Source organism: Choristoneura fumiferana, chromosome 2, assembly GCF_025370935.1.
Source record: "Choristoneura fumiferana chromosome 2, NRCan_CFum_1, whole genome shotgun sequence".
In the NCBI taxonomy this organism is placed as follows: Eukaryota; Metazoa; Arthropoda; class Insecta; order Lepidoptera; family Tortricidae; genus Choristoneura; species Choristoneura fumiferana.
The window spans coordinates 14,430,396-14,447,174 of NC_133473.1; the positions used below are offsets into that span (position 1 = coordinate 14,430,396).

Genomic DNA, 16,779 nt, shown 5'->3' on the forward strand with positions numbered 1-16,779 from the left:
TCACGATATGCCTAGGAGTTTCGTGATCTGGCGGATTTTATGATGGGCCGCCGACATTAATACTGCAGGTTAGCGGAAACCACAGACTAGATATCTGTTACTTAAGCTGACTCGCATAGACAAACTATCACAACTGTCCTCTGTGGACTTTAATTATAAGAGATGTGTTGGCTTGACAGTCTGAAATAGTCTGAGATTAGTTGTTTATTTATGACATTCACAAACGCAACCGAGAGCTCCCTTTAAAAAAAAAAGATATTTCAATGAGGAACTGTAACATGTAATTTAGTGGATTTGAGGGGTTGTTAGACTGGATGATGTTAAAGTAGAGCGGCTTTAGTTTACTCGACCAAGATATTATTTTGCCTTTATTTGTAGAGTTTAAAACATCAAAAACTAATTTTACTTACAAATCAATGTGACAGTCAACATTTTCGTTTTTTCTGTTCTTAAAAATAGTAAAACACTTACCTGGTCGACTAAATTAGATGCCGTAGCTCCAAATTGAGATGGCTATTGTTTTAATGTAATTATCAGAAACTAATTAATAAAGACGCTGTTCTTAAAGCTACTTCGAGAAAGGATTTGCGTCGAACTCGACAAATTTGCAAAACTGCCGGTGCTAATTCAAGTAAACTTAAATCCGGTTTCGATCCTCATTGCTGCTGAGATAAAGCCATAATTAAGGGCCTTCTCGATCGATTAAGTTAAGCCGAGTTTAAATAGACGTTAACTCCGAGAGAAAGGTTTACTCCGGCGTGAAATGGCATTAGGTTTTCGCGCGTTTTATGCTCCAGACAAGACGAGTCGCTAAGAAAGGGGCTTTAACGGGAGATTGACTTAATTACCATCGTAAATTAGTGGAAGTATTTTTGATTGATATGACGAGGGATTTGTTCCGCGTTTAGTCGAGATGTTCGTTCGCTTGTTGTGACGGTTTGTCACTTGTTTTGTCGGTTGTTTTTTATCCGACTGTTAATTGAAGTATTTTTCTGCTTTAAATTTGACACTGTTAGGACTTATTGATAGGCTTCCCACTAGCGTGGCAAGATGTCGTTCATTGTGATGTTTTAAGGGGGAGGCCTTTGTTCCGCAGTGGACGTCTTCCAGCTGATGATGATGATGAGGACTTATCGAATCGTGGCAATGTTCTTATCTGTTTCTAATGCGTAAAATTATGTGAACACTTTCAGCAATACTAAATTGCAATTCTGATACATCAATTAAAACAATTTTTCTTATTTCCGGAGTCTCGGAAACAGTACTAACGATTTCAAAGAAATTTGCTATAGAGGTTTTTGTAGGCCGAACAATCGATTTAGTTTGGTCTGATCTCTGGAAAAACCCGTGATTTCGAGTTTCAGCCTGATCAATGCTCGTTCACCTAGGTACTATTGAAATAACTGAATCGTGACCAACTGTGGAACCCTGTCGTAGAAAAAGTCATAGTGACATCGCATTGCTGGACAAGGGTATTTATTTTTAATTTTGTTTTTATTTTATTTTATTAGTTGTAATTCTCTACTGACATGGTAAAGATAAATTGTTTAACAGAATGAGTCATAATGTTACTTGAATAAATGAATTTAATTATTATTATTATTATGCTACGGTGGGTCAGGAATCAAATATGGTTCGACTTTACTTAATTAATAATAGGCAACGAAAATACAACCCAATCTAATAATAAACCAATCTTAATAATAGGCATTCATTATGTGTCGCGGCGGTGATGATCGTATTAACGAACACACACCTACACTACACTATACCTAGATTTCTACACAATACTAAAATGTATTTTTTGAAGAGGTACAAAAATATTTAATTTAACCATAAATCTTTTTACAGTACCAAGCTATAAAATACTGAATAAAGTACTATTTATCACTAACCAACACGCACTGTCAGGGTCACAGTTACATGTTACGGAGTAGTTAAAAATAACTGCAATAATTAAATCAGACATTCTTTCCGTTGTTGTACTAAACAGAGAACTTCCTAGGGTAGCTCCTTCTTACCCTTCAGTTTATGCTAAAAGGTGACAGTAGGGCAGTGTTACAAATTATCGATGGACCTAATAAAGTACATATACTGTATAAATTTATTATACTGGTTATGGTACTTTGGGGTTTACTCATGCACGTACTTTTGTCGTGATTAACAGTAGACATGTAATAACATGCAAATAAAAACATTATAAAGAATTGGTTTCTCTAATTTTTGGTTCGTTTATGCCGCAAAGCTTGTATGTGTGTACCTTTCACTTTATGGTGCGTGCATTTAGAACAACTGATTTAGCGTCACACTTACATAATGGTACGTTTCAAGTGTATCGCGACTTGATTTTTTATATACTTTTACGTACCTTCGATAGCTCAGTTGGTAGAGCGGTGGACTGTAGAGGTTTAAACTGTCATCCATAGGTCGCTGGTTCAAATCCGGCTCGAAGGAATCTTTTTTGTTGTCGAATACATTTAAATGATACAGACTTTTTAATTATTATTTTATCATAATATGTTGGAACAGTTAAGATACGAAATAACAGGAATTAGCTGGTTTTTATAATTCCCTTTTATGTCATGAACAAAATAAAATTACTTATTGTTATGGTGTGATAAATAAAAAAAAATGCAGTCTTTCTTAGTTTCATTCAATGAATATTCTTGACGTCACAAGTACACGCAGTAGTTACTTTCTTTTTTTTGGTCCAAAATATTATACCTTCGATAGCTCAGTTGGTAGAGCGGTGGACTGTAGAGGCTTACCTAAACTGTCATCCATAGGTCGCTGGTTCAAATCCGGCTCGAAGGAGTTTTTTTTGGATATTAAAAAAAATCGAAGAAAATAATGATGAGTAATACAGAAAAAAACATGAAATAACAAAAGATGTCGAGTTTTTATTGCCCTTTGACCTTTATCAATGACTATTAAGTTATCATATGTATGAAAAAAAAAGCTAAAAAGTTAATTACCAGGTAGTTTGCATCGATGTATTGAGCCATCTGTGGAAGTAAATGAAAATCAAGGAAAATACGGTGAGATTCTTATTTTTTTTATTACTAATTCATCACTGCCTACGCTATGTGAAATAAATTTATCGATAGCTGAAACCCGTCACATCTCAAATCCCTACACCCTTCCTTGCGTGACGCCCTGCCTTATGACATTATGAATTGACGTAATTCTATCCACCAAATGTCAGTTTGACCTTATGCTAAGTGCAACTCGTGAATTATTTGACAGCGAGCTGTTTGATCTTCCGTAGCTGCCCTTTCGTATGATTGCCTGTCAATTTGCCTGTAAAATGTTTGGTGCATATTAAATGGCCACAGCAAAATAGCCTTATTATGGTCCTTTTGAATACTATTATATTTAGGAGAAAAGTTATTTTTTTCTGTAAATTGGTAAGGTGTTTTTGATGCATTACTTTGTGGAGGTCCATATCAAACAACTACAACTTTACGACATAACGCAACGTAAGTAGTATTAATTATAATACAACGCCTTTATCTACTGGGTTGTACTGTAACATGTACATACGTATTTGGGAATATTTGAGATATGGTTGGATTAGTTGAGTGAATACTCCTGTAAAGGTTTTAAAACGTTTTTTTTTATTCAAAATCTAGTTACGCTTCGACGCGGTACATTTTGAACATACGAGATTAACGTCGGGAGATATTTTTCAGCCACAATAAAAAAAGAACGGAAAAACATTCACTGGGGTGATTAGTCAAACTAAAACAACCACCCGCCAAAATGTTCAGGATTACTTTTAAGACAACGTGTAAAATAGTAAAATAAAGCCATTTTGAAAAGCATCATAATAATAGTGCTAATTTTTCTGTCGCTTCTTGTTCAACACAGATCGGCTATCGTGAGTAAGCTATTTAACTCACTCGGCAGACTATTTAAATTTTTCGAGTCCTCGTTAAGGGTGGCGTTTGTATAAGAGGGTACACGGGACGGGTCGGAAACGGCGCCACTATCGCGACCACGACAGTTTCTATTCAAATTAGGAACGCGATTACAACGAACACACGTGAACTGCGACGTTTTTTTTGCTACCCCCGTTTCCATTGCTTCTTTTGCTTCAAACGCGTTTTGACCCTCCAGTGAAAAGCAGTCAATGGATGGTGTTTTAGAAAGTTGATAGTTTCTAAAGGGTAAATGTGACGGGGTTGGTATGTCTAAGCACTAGACGACACGTCAGGCGGGTACTTCCGGACCTCGGCCGTTGAAATGCGTGTAATGAAAAGTCTTGCTATATTGGACACACTGTTTTGTAAAGGTATCGTATAAAAAAAAATCTTATAGCTTTTGATCACTAATAGAGATTCAGAATTAAATTTTAGCTACATTGATATCAGGGCTATGCTCTACTATGTAGTAGTAGAAAGTAGATCTCAGCCGTGAAATCAAAATGAAATCTACATGCTTAAAAATGTCCTCTCAAAATTCTCCCTTTAAAAAAATCTAATATAGACTACAATGCAAAATCGCAAAAAAAACGAAAGTTTCCAACTGCATTTATCAGAAAGTAAAAAAAAAACTCAGTTTTTTTCACGTAAAATCCGACCAATGTATTTTTTTATATAAAAAGGTATTCTATCTCACCCGGAGCATAATAACGAATCGATTGGCACCTTATTTATTAAAATCGGACGAGTAGTCTAGATGCTACGGTGGAACATACGTAAATACAACAAACTTACATGGACTGCTAAAATCATTAGGTACTCTTCCTTTGGCTTTGCCATAGTCGAGTGAAAATAGATATTTATTACACTGATATAGTTATAAAACGCTAAACTACTAAATAAATTGACCTATACGATAAATTTAAACATCAATAGTACCTAAATATTTCAAGTTAAAGATAACGTTATTTGTTTTTGTTACATCTTTTACAAAATAGGTGATTAAGAGATTGCGTAAGTAATTGCAATTAACTGCAGTCATTTGTTGCTAGCGAATATGATATAACCGATTAATAACTAGTATTCTATTATACCTACTATGAAATTTTACTATCTTATATGCACCTTCGATAGCTCAGTTGGTAGAGCGGTGGACTGTAGAGGGTTAAACTGTTATCCATAGGTCGCTGGTTCAAATCCGGCTCGAAGGATTTTTTACATTTTAGCGCTTCAACTAACAATCAGTTTGATTGTTAATTTATGTATGGCTAAAGACAAAGCTTAACTGCTCGAATCTCAAAAATAATATCACCACAATATTTTTTCATGTCATACAGCGTACTTATTGTTATACATATTATTATATAAACGTACTATTCGAAACTTTAGCTGCTTATGTATTTTTACATTTAACTGAAAAGTTGAAAAGTCGATATCTTAGGTCCAGAGTTATAAAATGAATGTTCCTTTGTCATTTAAAGTATGTTTTTGTTGCAAAGTGTTCTTAGTTTTATTACATTGTGTAGATATAGCATTTGCGTAGGTACAAGACAAGACTGTAAGACAATGGCTCTTAATTATCGCCACCTGGACGGACGCATCAATCTATGGCAGACGGACCTTTCGATTATGTATTCCATGTTAATGTCATTGTATTTGATCAGTTTTAATTCTGAGGTTTTAATGCTTAGACGTAAAAAAAAAATCACATTAACCAGACGGCTTGTTTTCCTTTTTCCTTTATTTTTTTTATCCTGCTCTCTCCCGAAAATCAAGAAGTAAAGTGGATCAGCGGTGCCGTCGTATAGCCGTAATAAATCGGTAAATGACGTCACTAGAACATTGTCTATGTAAACATAACCTAACCAACAAAATATTTGTAAAACACCCGACTTTGTCACTTCAAAGTTCAATATCTCAAAAACGGCTAAACCGATTTTGATGAAACATATCTAAGAACTATTGCTAGAAATATTGATTTCAAATAAAAAATCCTCAATCAAATCGGTCCACCCGTTTAAGAGCTACGGTACCACAGATAGACACACAGGCACACAGACAGACAGCCAGACACACATAGCGGTCAAACTTGTAACACCCCTGTTTTTGCGTCGGGGGTTAAAAATGGCGCGGTTTCCTAGAGAGCGGTAATTGACACCGCTCACTAGTTATGGACGTATATTGACAGCGGATTGGCAAACGCAGAGAAGGATGTCTACCAACGAGATGGACGGATGACCTGGTCAAAGTCGCGGGTTCACGGTGGATGCAGGTCGCTTCTAACCGAAGCAACTGGAGATTTATAGGGGAGCCTATATTATGATGATGATGATGATGATGATATTGTTATTCGATTGTCATTTAGACAATACAAAGCTTAGCGTGCGATTGTTCAGCACTTAGTTACTCAAAAGTAAGTTTTGGCCATTCTCATCTTGATATCATTTGTTCAAAATTAGAAACGCATTTTTCCCAAAAAAAATAAACTCCTTCGAGCCGGATTTGAACCAGCGACCTATGGATGACAGCTTAAACCTCTACAGTCCACCGCTCTACCAACTGAGCTATCGAAGGTACATACACACGTGCAAAATGTAAGTTCTGATGCATTCGAACTCTTACTTGGTGCGGCGTCATGCGGCGAAAGTTGGGTGTTACGTCAAAACTACACCACATACATTTAAACTAGAACTGGTTCAAGGCGTTATGCGTACATATTCGCGAAGCCTTGCATTTGCCTTATTCTTATTATATAATGAGAAATGTGACTGTGTAGTTGAAATTTGGTGTGTGTCGTGCACCTTCGATAGCTCAGTTGGTAGAGCGGTGGACTGTAGAGGATTAAACTGTTATCCATAGGTCGCTGGTTCAAATCCGGCTCGAAGGAGGTTTCTTTTGGTGTATTATTCTTATTTAGATTAAAAGGATTTTGACACCACTGAAAGTTTACGAGTGTACAGTCACCAGCATTAATATCTGACACAGCGGACCGTGCAAAAATATCTGACATGTCCTTCCGGCTCTAGAAATAGAGTCGTATCAGATATTTATGCACGCTTGTTGTGTCAGATATTGGTGACTGTACCTGAAATATGGTCCAAAATTGATGCTGACTTATAAATAATCTAGCAGGTATTTGTAAAACATCTGTTACCTAACTTTCATTTATTACAAAAAATATTGATTGATTTTTTATAAAAAAAAAAGCTACTGAAGATAGAACAAGTTAGTATCAAGTTTAAAAGACAAATTACGTATGTATGAGTGGGTACAAAGGTGAGAGACTTATTTCTTTGTTTGGGAAGTCATTTATTAATTTATTACCTTTCCAAAGACTTGGACATACTTTACCACTTAGCGATTAATTTCTAGTTAGATAATACATTCTTTTCCGAGGGAACAACCCCATAAAAATACTAACGAAAATTTACATTTTACACAATCTAGTTCACTACGGTTCGTAATATTAATACAAAATCTGGGTTTTAGTGCACCTTGCACTGCGCCCTCGCATCCATGCATTTGCATATTAATCGAGTATTCGGTAAGGAGCGGGGGATCCGAATGTTAAGTAAGTATAACATTGCACTCGTACTGGGGATTATGGAGATGGTTCAGCCTGAGGACTGGGATACTCCAGGCATGGCTGCGGACAGACATGCCAGTGTGTCTAGACTATTAACTTTTTAATGACGATAATGTTAGCTGGTAAAAAAAAACCATTTCTTGACACACAGTTAAAGACCAGAAATAGTTTGTTCAGAATGGAGAGTAGAAACGATTGCACCTCTAGGTACTTTAAAGTGGGTTGTGTTTTTTATTTATTTTTTTCACTGTGCCCAATCTAAAAGTTACGAATGCAGCATACAATTAAATGTTTTAGCAAGGTTGCGTACTATTTTGATAATTTAATACTGGCCGTTTTTCTGTCAGTTTAATTTTCTTCCCAAAGTAGAAATTAAGTAGAAATACTGACTTAGCATAACTTTACTGATATACCGCATATTATGTAATTTTGCTAGTTTTGAACGACTGATAGTCGTTAACTTGAAAAATCTACTACTGCTAATAAATAAACCCCCTTGCAATAAAATAGGGCACCTATGGCTTTTCAGATTTTAGGCATTGAAGCTTAGAAAGTAAGCTTTCATGCACATAAAATACAAAAACCACAGGTGCCCGTTTTTTTTGCAAGGGGGTTTATATGTTTAGTTGCAATAATTATCATTAAAATATGATTTTGTTCAAACAATATTATGTTTTTCATAAGTACAAGTTTTTCTGCTGACTGTACTTTTTGTTGACAGTTCTAGTATTGTCTGTCTGTTCTGTATGCCAAAGTTTTAAGTCAATCCGACTACCTAAAAGTGGGTTAAGTTTGACACATACAAAAATGCATATGAGTGCAGAGTACAAACACAGCAAGTTAAATAAAAATCTGTAAATAACGCACACACATAATAATTTATACATTTTACCTCAGTCCTATTCTAAGAGCAAATATTCAAAACACACATCAATTACTCGTAAACTCACGCATCAACATCTTAACCAGCGATAACATTGTTCTCATTAAAACCCATTATCGATCACTATCACCTGACGTTGCCTAAATAATACAGACGCCGTCAAAATGGCAGCGTCGGCGAACTATTGTGTCTCCCGACACATTGTGATAACATTTAACTTGCGCGACAGTTCCGAACAATAATAGCTGAGGGAACGAAACTATTTAGCGGAGTTTGCTACGTCAATAGAGGGCACCTTGGAGGAATAATTCATTTATGGAGTTAAGCGTCTAGTCGCGGATCTCTCGGTGTTAAAAGACACAAATATGCAGATTTTGTTCCCGTTTGTTGAGTTCTTGATTGGTAGCGATTGTTCGAGATGATTTATTGTACGTACATGATCTCCTAGACAGCTCCGAATCAGAAGCTCTGTGCGTGTCACGAGAGTGTTTGAGGAGGGCCAGGCGCGTTGGGTTTATGTTATGTTTGCTAAATTAGTATTTTTCTAAAAACATCAAGACATTTCATATTCAAACTAAGTACGGGTAGGTATGGGTAATATTCCGAGGATATGACGGCAATTGATTGCAGTTTTTAGTGATTCATGGTTATTTACACTCAAATAGTTGTTACGGGATGTAGACCGTAATTATCTTTAATGAGCTCCCAATCTTTCGACACAAGTTGCTCGGATCATACCCCTCAACCCGTCTAATCTACCCGTGACCATGATGCATGCAACTGCGTAGAAATATCGAGAGCTCATTGAACATAATCACGGTTATTATTATTATATTATTCAAGTTTTTAATGTTTGTGTACCTATAGACCTACGTGGATGGCAAAGTTTTCTAAACTTGACTAGACAACAGTAGCAGAAGATTAAAACCATTTTACGTTCATCAACTACAACATTCTACCTTGCTACTTCCTCAACTACAACATTAGTTAGGTTAGTCGTACTAGCAAGTTCATTGACGACCGGATGGCCAAGTGGTTAGGGAACCTGGCTACGAAGCTTGAGGTCCCAGGTTCGACCTCCGGCCGTGGCGGATATTTTGTATGAATAATACGAATGTTTGTTCTCGGGTCTTGGATGTTTAATATGTATTTCAGTATGTATTTATCTATATAAGTATGTTTATCCGTTGCCTAGTATCCATAGTACAAGATTTGCTTAGTTTGGGACTAGGTCAATTGGTGTCAAGTGTCCCATGATATTTATTTATTTATTATTACTTGATGAAGACCTTCACAATAAAGTAACCCCTGCTTTAATCATAGTTTACTAACTAAGTCAAGGTAAAGTTTACTTATCTTTCTTAACGCATATTAGCTTGAAAAAAGTAGTACTTGAAAACATAAACTAAAATACATCGTAACCATTATGTTATCCACATTGTCATTCGCACTCTAGGATACATACTTACACCTTCGCTTTTATGTACCGGGTGGGGTGTCCTGTAAACCCACCCTGACATTCACTTAATTACAAAGATTACAAGTTGACATTTTCGCCCGCCATTGCGATTTAAACTTGAGTGATACGGATTAGTCGTATCCATTGCAAGGATTTAGTCTGGACGTTGCCAGCTTTGTTTATGGCGCGATATGAATTTGAATTAGTTGTTTATGAATTTGATGTTGTAAAGTGTTAGCTTATGAAATAAATGTAAAATAACGGTGGTTCTAAGTAAAAACATTAGTTATTATAATTTGAATGAATTTCTGAATGACATTACAATATAATTTATTATTTTTACCTATATTATTAATAGTATTTTTAAATAATTCGTGTTATATTTTGTGTTTTTATTATATAATTGTTTTTTTTGTATTACTTATTTTTATTTATTTTTGTATTTCGTACTTTTTCACCTTTTTGTCACGAATAAATGATTTCTTTTATTCATCAGGAAGTCAAACGGCCAAAGACCGTGGGGAGTGGCGATTACTCCACCAAACAAGAGCATAGCTCTTAAATTTAAGAAGAAGAGAGAACTAACATTTGACTGATATTCGCTTAAACTACTCAGGGCCTTTGCCCACCGCGTTGTTTAAACGCGCCATCGACGCGCGTTAGTATCGATACAATCGCGGTGAGCACGTGAGTCGTATGGCTGCTCTATGGAAAGAAAAACACGCTGTCAACGCCTGTTTCTAAAACACGAGCGCTTTAAAAAACGCGTTGTGTAAAGACTCTTATATGTACACTACACATTTTCGTGATAGTTTACGCAAAAAAGTATTTTTTTAAACCACATTATTTTCGACTACCATCTTTAATTTTAATTATGATATTTGTCACGCCTGCCCGCGGCTACGGCTGTCACAAGCCTTATTAATCAAAGCAGTCAACCTGTATACTACGTACGTGGGGTCCTTTTAATTATAAGCGCTAGTAATGATCATTTTTCATCCTTAATTGCCATTTTCATATGCCGGCTTACATTTTAGCTAATCACCATTATTAGAGTAAACATTTCTGTTTTGGGTTTTCAGTGGCTTTCAATTAATTCCAGTGACATGTGTTACGTTGTTATTTCACTAAGCTACATGTTCCTATACGTTTGGTTACTTGTTTTTGTTTTCTTTTTGACAATGTGTTTTATGTTTGATGGTAGGAACAGAACTAATAAAAAAAATAGAAATGTTTCGCATGCTGGAAGAGCGAGCCCTGTAACGAACGAAGTTAAGAGTTAAAAGTTAAAATATTATTTATCTACAGGCACGCGGTTAAATAAGATTTAAGGGAACTTGTCTATTTAATTCTTATTTGACGTTCAAGCTGGAAAAACTAAAACGTCTACCAACCAAACCAAACCACCACGGGCGCGTGAAAGTAGAAAACAAAGGACTATCGCGTCTCCCGAAATTGTGTACCAGGCAAACAACAATAAAAACAAGTGCCGGTTGATTTTCATACATGAATATGCGCGCTGTTTGGCATTCGCGCCGCAGAGGCGGTATCTAAACACCGAGAGTGCTATAAAACTAAGCACACGACGATCCAACGGCAATAAAACTGGAGAGACAGAGTTGCCGGGATTCGAGTTGTGACGTCACTTCGCTTTCATATCACGAGCCTAGACCTAAGCCCGTGTCGCCGGCTCTGTGACGCCAGCGGCAGCATTTCGATTAGGGATGTCGGTAAGTATCGATGGAGAAGGATTACCAAATTTCAAACTAAAGAAGTCAATGCGACAGTCAAGGGATGTTATCCATAATAATACATAATAATAAACTACAATACAATGATTTCCATTAATTGAACACCACAAAAGTCAGCTATATCACCACGCCATACCACGGTCAGTTTTATGTAAAAAAAATATCGCTGTAGAACGACTCATTTCAGGCAATATTTATAAAGATAAGAAGTACCTACCTAAGGAACTGATCAAAATGGTTAGTACAATAAAATGAGCAAAGTCCTTTAACGACGTTGTGAATTTATCTTATTTAAGAGTGATCAAACTTCGTGTTGTACAGACGCTGCGATATAGATATCCATCAGAATCACATGCAAAAATTGACTGAAAATCAGCTCCGTAGTAGTCACGTATGCTGAGCTGCAGCATGCTAACTTAAGTTCCTTTTCGACATCATAAAATGTTTTTGTAATTTGTGCATTATGTATTTTAAGAGTCAGTATACTTGTTGATACTGACTCTAAAAATACCGCGGATCGGCAAGCGCAGCGTAAGACATCCACCAACGAGATGGACGGATGACCTGGTTAAAGCTGCGGGTTCACGGTGGATGCAGGCCGCTGCCAACCGAAGCGACTGGAGGTCTATGGGGGAGTCCAACACTGTGGACGTCCTATGGCTGAGATGATGATGATGATACTTTTTGATGTCGAATAAATAATAATAATATATATCATGGGACACCTGACACCAATTAATTGAACTAGTCCCAAATTAAGTAAAGCTTGTACTATAGATACCAGGCAACGGATAAACATACTTATATAGATAAATATATACTTAAATACATATTAAACATCTAAGACCCAAGAGCAAATATTCGTATTATTCATACAAATATCTGCCCCAGCCGGGAATCGAACCCAGGACCCCAAGCTTCGTAGTCAGGTTCGCTAACCACTTTGCCATCCGCTCGTCGCTAAATAAAGTTATATCTATTCTGTGTCTTAAAATCGTAATTTTATCGATATCGACACAATTTAATGACATCTCTACCCTATTGTTGGCATGGAGGCCCGGTAGACACCGCACCTGACACCATTATGCTATTATAATATTTTGCTACTTTGCCCGCTGATGTCTTCTTGACGACGCAGTGAATACGAAATTCAGGCCCAGGAGGCTATCAGATCGAAACTGCGTGCCAAATTTATTGGTAATTGTATCGGAATTTGGAATTATGTATCGTTATTTATTTTATTGGAGTGTGTCCTAAGGGTTGGCTTTGAGTTGTAGTTTTGATGGTCTGAATTGTGATGCGACTTTGTGAGTCACGCTTAGGTAGAATTGTCTCTAAATTTTGGTTTAACTTCTACCCACTTTATTACATAATATATGTAGGTTTAATTACCTCTGGCATTTCAAGGTAACCAAGGCTCGGAAAAACGTGCGTTATTCAAAACCGGACCCTTTGTAAACTTTTATTCAACTCCACCTCCTATATGTAGCTATTTTTTTGTTTGTTTGTTTCAAATCTAGCAAGTCAATTTTGATCCGCGCCCAGTGGTCGATTGGACTTAAAACTTGATACATACGTAGGTAGATAATGATGCAAGTACAGTCAACAAAAGGTACAGTCAGTGAAAAATCTTGTGTCAAAAACGAGATTTTTAACAAAAACTTATTTATAAGAGACTTCCTTACGATGATACATTACTTTCAATGACAATAACATTCATATACTGACCTTCTTCGGCAGATAAATGAGTCCAAAATTGCCGTTGTTATGTACTCACAAACAAAATGATGAGCATTCAGACCCTTGATTAATAACACAAGCACAGGCAGAAGATCTATATCAACGTCGAACTTTAATTCTCGCTCGATCTACACGGCAAATGCACGGGATGCAGTCATAAGATAGAATAAGACAGGATTAGCCTTTGCTCTATGTAACAAATTGTCACTACTTTGAAAAAATCTCGTATCTCAAATCAATACGTCAACAAAATTGAACCTTGACCCAATGGTCAAGTGCACTCAGAAAAGTTATCCATTTTGAGATACGACTTTTTTTTTAAATAGTGACGAAATGTACGATTGCTAGTCGTGTTTCTTTGCTGCACTTGGCAAATGTGTGGATCCGTCATAATATTCTGCAGTGAAAACACTCCCAACGTATATACGGTACGATTCGTCTGTACGATCGATCTGATGAAAATCGTGACGATTGATCGTAAAGAGCCATACACCGTCGATTTATCGTTACGATAATGATTGCATGGGATTTTGTTTCGATCTCCGACATCGTCTTCGATGAAGTAAATCGTTAATGATCTTGACACACACTATCGATTCGTCGTTTCGATCGGTCTGAAGCGACGGATCGTACAGACGAATCGTACCGTGTGATCCCCATTACTTTATTATGCAGAAAACGGTGTCCTGTCATTTGAGCAAAAATCTGGTAAATTTATGAATTTGCAAAACGTACCTTTTATACTTGGTGAAAAACATAAAATTTTATAGTATTTAATACATTTTAAATATATGTATAGTGATTGCTAATTGAATATTTGTCAAATAAGGTTTTGTAAAATAATATAAATTTTCGCGAAAACATGTTCGCGGATCAAACATTTGATGAATCGTTTCTTGTAAAACGATTATTTGCTAATAATTTTAAGTTCTAAAGGTGCGATTAGTGAACCGCAGGAACGTAACCATTTCAGTCACGTTTCTATCAGTGATACGGCCGACAAAAGTCAAAATACGCTGCCGGAAACCGCGTGTGTGGCGCGTCTCTTTTTTATTGTAGGGTTCGAATTCAGCGGATTTTGTTTAAAATTGCATTTTTATATTTGGAACGCGATCCGAGCGACATGCCGGGTGACAAATACCCGCTCCGCCGCCATGAATGACAATTGAAGCGATGTTTTTATAAAGACGGGCCCGATTCTATTTTTATGCGAAAGAAATTGTGCCCATAAAAATGGTGTTGAAATGATGAGTGTCGTTTTTCACTGTCGCCAAATGCGTTTTTATGGGGCAATTGTGTTTGAATGATGAAAGGCAGTATCATTCTTTTGTGTTGAGTTTGACAAGATTACGGGGTGGAATTTATTTGATTCTCTTTACCTTTAATTTATTTTGTAAAGACAATGTAATGAAAGTTACCTGTTACAGCGCGTTTATAAATGAGCCAATCTAAAATATACAACGTATTAATTGTATAATTGAACTGTAAGTAGTTTGTTCAGAATCGAGGGTAAAGTTGATTACACTATATACTTCAAACCATCTAAAAGTTACGAATACGACGCTAATACATTAAGGGGCTGTTTCACCATCCATTGATTAGTGTTAACTGGCGGTTAGGTGTGATGCCGTCTCTATTTGTTTTGTTCGGATAGACGGAGACGGCATCACATTTAACCGTCGGTTAACGCTAATCAATGGATGGCGAATCAGCCCCTAAATGCATTAATTGCATGCATGCATGCAGCATACCCCAATTTAATGTATTAGCGACGTTGTATACACTATGTATACTAGATTTTAAATTTTTAACCGACTTCAAAAAAAGGAGGAGGTTCTATGTTCCAATGTTTGTATTTTTATTTAGAGAATTTAATACTGGCCGTTTATTGTCAGTTTCATTTTCTACTAAAAACGGCGAAGCACAACTGACAAGCACAAATAGGAGTGCATATTAGTAGAATTACGTATCTTAATTAGAAACAATTGAGATAGGTAAGTATTTGAAAATAAATAAACAAACAAAATTTAAATAAAATATGTAACAAATACCTACTATATATATAATAAATTGTAAAACATGTGTATATGTATAACAATAACTCAGTGTTACATTTAATAAAAGGCAACTGAGGGTCCTGATGTGACAGTTGCTAGTAGAGCTCTATATTTGCCAACTAGAAACTTCAAACTTCAGGGAGGTTACTATGAAATTCAAAAATCCAGGTTCGTATCGTACCGGGCCTCTCACTCTCGTATTAAATCATATTAGTATAAGTGGGACGGCAAGATACGAAGTTCTAATTTTGCACTTCGTAGTACAGGGGACTACGGTGTCAAAGGCAAAGGGAAATTACCACGCTTTTTCGCAAAAAAAAAATCTTAACCAAGGTTCGTGACCAATTGGTCTAAGATCCGAACTTGAAAACATCTTCACCGGTCTGATAACAGAATCAAAATCGATGATGATACAAAGATTTATTAAAAATATTTTTTTTTTCATAATTAAACATATCCTGTCCAGGATATTTTTAGCAAAACCATTTCTAATATGTTTTATATAGTAAGTAAATTTATTATGAAATACATTTCATTCTATTATCAGACCGGTGAAGATCGATGTAGGCTTGTATCTTTTACTAAATACTCAATCAACGATTACATGTGTCAAGAGCGTAGCAACTTTGAAGACTGTTTTGTATTATAATGCTAATGCTCTTTATCAATTTTATCTTTGGACTAGCTTCAAAATGCTTCGGTCAGTAAACACGCCATTGCTAACTGTACCTCTCCTCCCGAGCGTTTTGAGCTTCCGTTGCCGACTGTACGCCGCATACCGTAAGCCCCAGTGGATATATTTGATTAACCCGACTAGACAGGCTTCATTGATTTACCGTTTGGCATTTACTTTAATCTCAAGTAGCTTTGTAATATGATACGATGCAGTGGCTGCCACGAATGTATGTAGTTATCTACTCAATTATACTGCTTATGACTGTCTAGTGTCGCTATTGCATGCTCTTTTATTACTATAAGTTGTATAAGTAACCAATAAGGTGTTGCTACTTAACAGCTATTGTTCCACTTAGCTGTTATAGGATTTTAAATATGCGACAGTAGGAAAAATGTACAGCATTTAAACGACTCCTATGCAACAACCAGGCTGTACAATGCCTGTATAAGCAGGGTATGTGCTAGTTGGGTAGGTATATGGTAAATTTACAGAGATCAGGCAAACGTTGATATAAGGCCGTGGTAGATAGCCCAGTGGTTTGACTTATGGCCTCTCAAGAAGGTCATGGGTTCGAGCTCGGCATCGCACCTCTGAATTTTTGGGAATTAATGGGCGAAATTTTATTTGCATTACTTTTCGTGGACGAAAAACATCGCGAGGAAACTTGCACAGACCTGCAAACCTGCAGCTTTGTAGTGTTAAAT

At 36.4% G+C, this 16,779-nt stretch overlaps 5 non-coding genes across 5 annotated transcripts; 4 read left to right on the top strand and 1 right to left on the bottom strand.

Moving 5' to 3' along the window:
• Positions 1-2,367: 2,367 nt before the first annotated feature.
• On the top strand, positions 2,368-2,454 carry TRNAY-GUA (transfer RNA tyrosine (anticodon GUA)). Its single transcript is given in 2 exon segments — positions 2,368-2,404; positions 2,419-2,454. It is a non-coding gene; the product is annotated as a tRNA-Tyr (tRNA).
• Positions 2,455-2,723: 269 nt separating this feature from the next.
• Positions 2,724-2,814, top strand: TRNAY-GUA (transfer RNA tyrosine (anticodon GUA)). Its single transcript is given in 2 exon segments — positions 2,724-2,760; positions 2,779-2,814. It is a non-coding gene; the product is annotated as a tRNA-Tyr (tRNA).
• Positions 2,815-5,047: 2,233 nt separating this feature from the next.
• Positions 5,048-5,134, top strand: TRNAY-GUA (transfer RNA tyrosine (anticodon GUA)). The gene is given in 2 exon segments: positions 5,048-5,084; positions 5,099-5,134. It is a non-coding gene; the product is annotated as a tRNA-Tyr (tRNA).
• Positions 5,135-6,410: 1,276 nt separating this feature from the next.
• On the bottom strand, positions 6,411-6,497 carry TRNAY-GUA (transfer RNA tyrosine (anticodon GUA)). The gene is given in 2 exon segments: positions 6,411-6,446; positions 6,461-6,497. It is a non-coding gene; the product is annotated as a tRNA-Tyr (tRNA).
• Positions 6,498-6,723: 226 nt separating this feature from the next.
• On the top strand, positions 6,724-6,810 carry TRNAY-GUA (transfer RNA tyrosine (anticodon GUA)). Its single transcript is given in 2 exon segments — positions 6,724-6,760; positions 6,775-6,810. It is a non-coding gene; the product is annotated as a tRNA-Tyr (tRNA).
• The last annotated feature ends 9,969 nt before the right edge of the window (positions 6,811-16,779 follow it).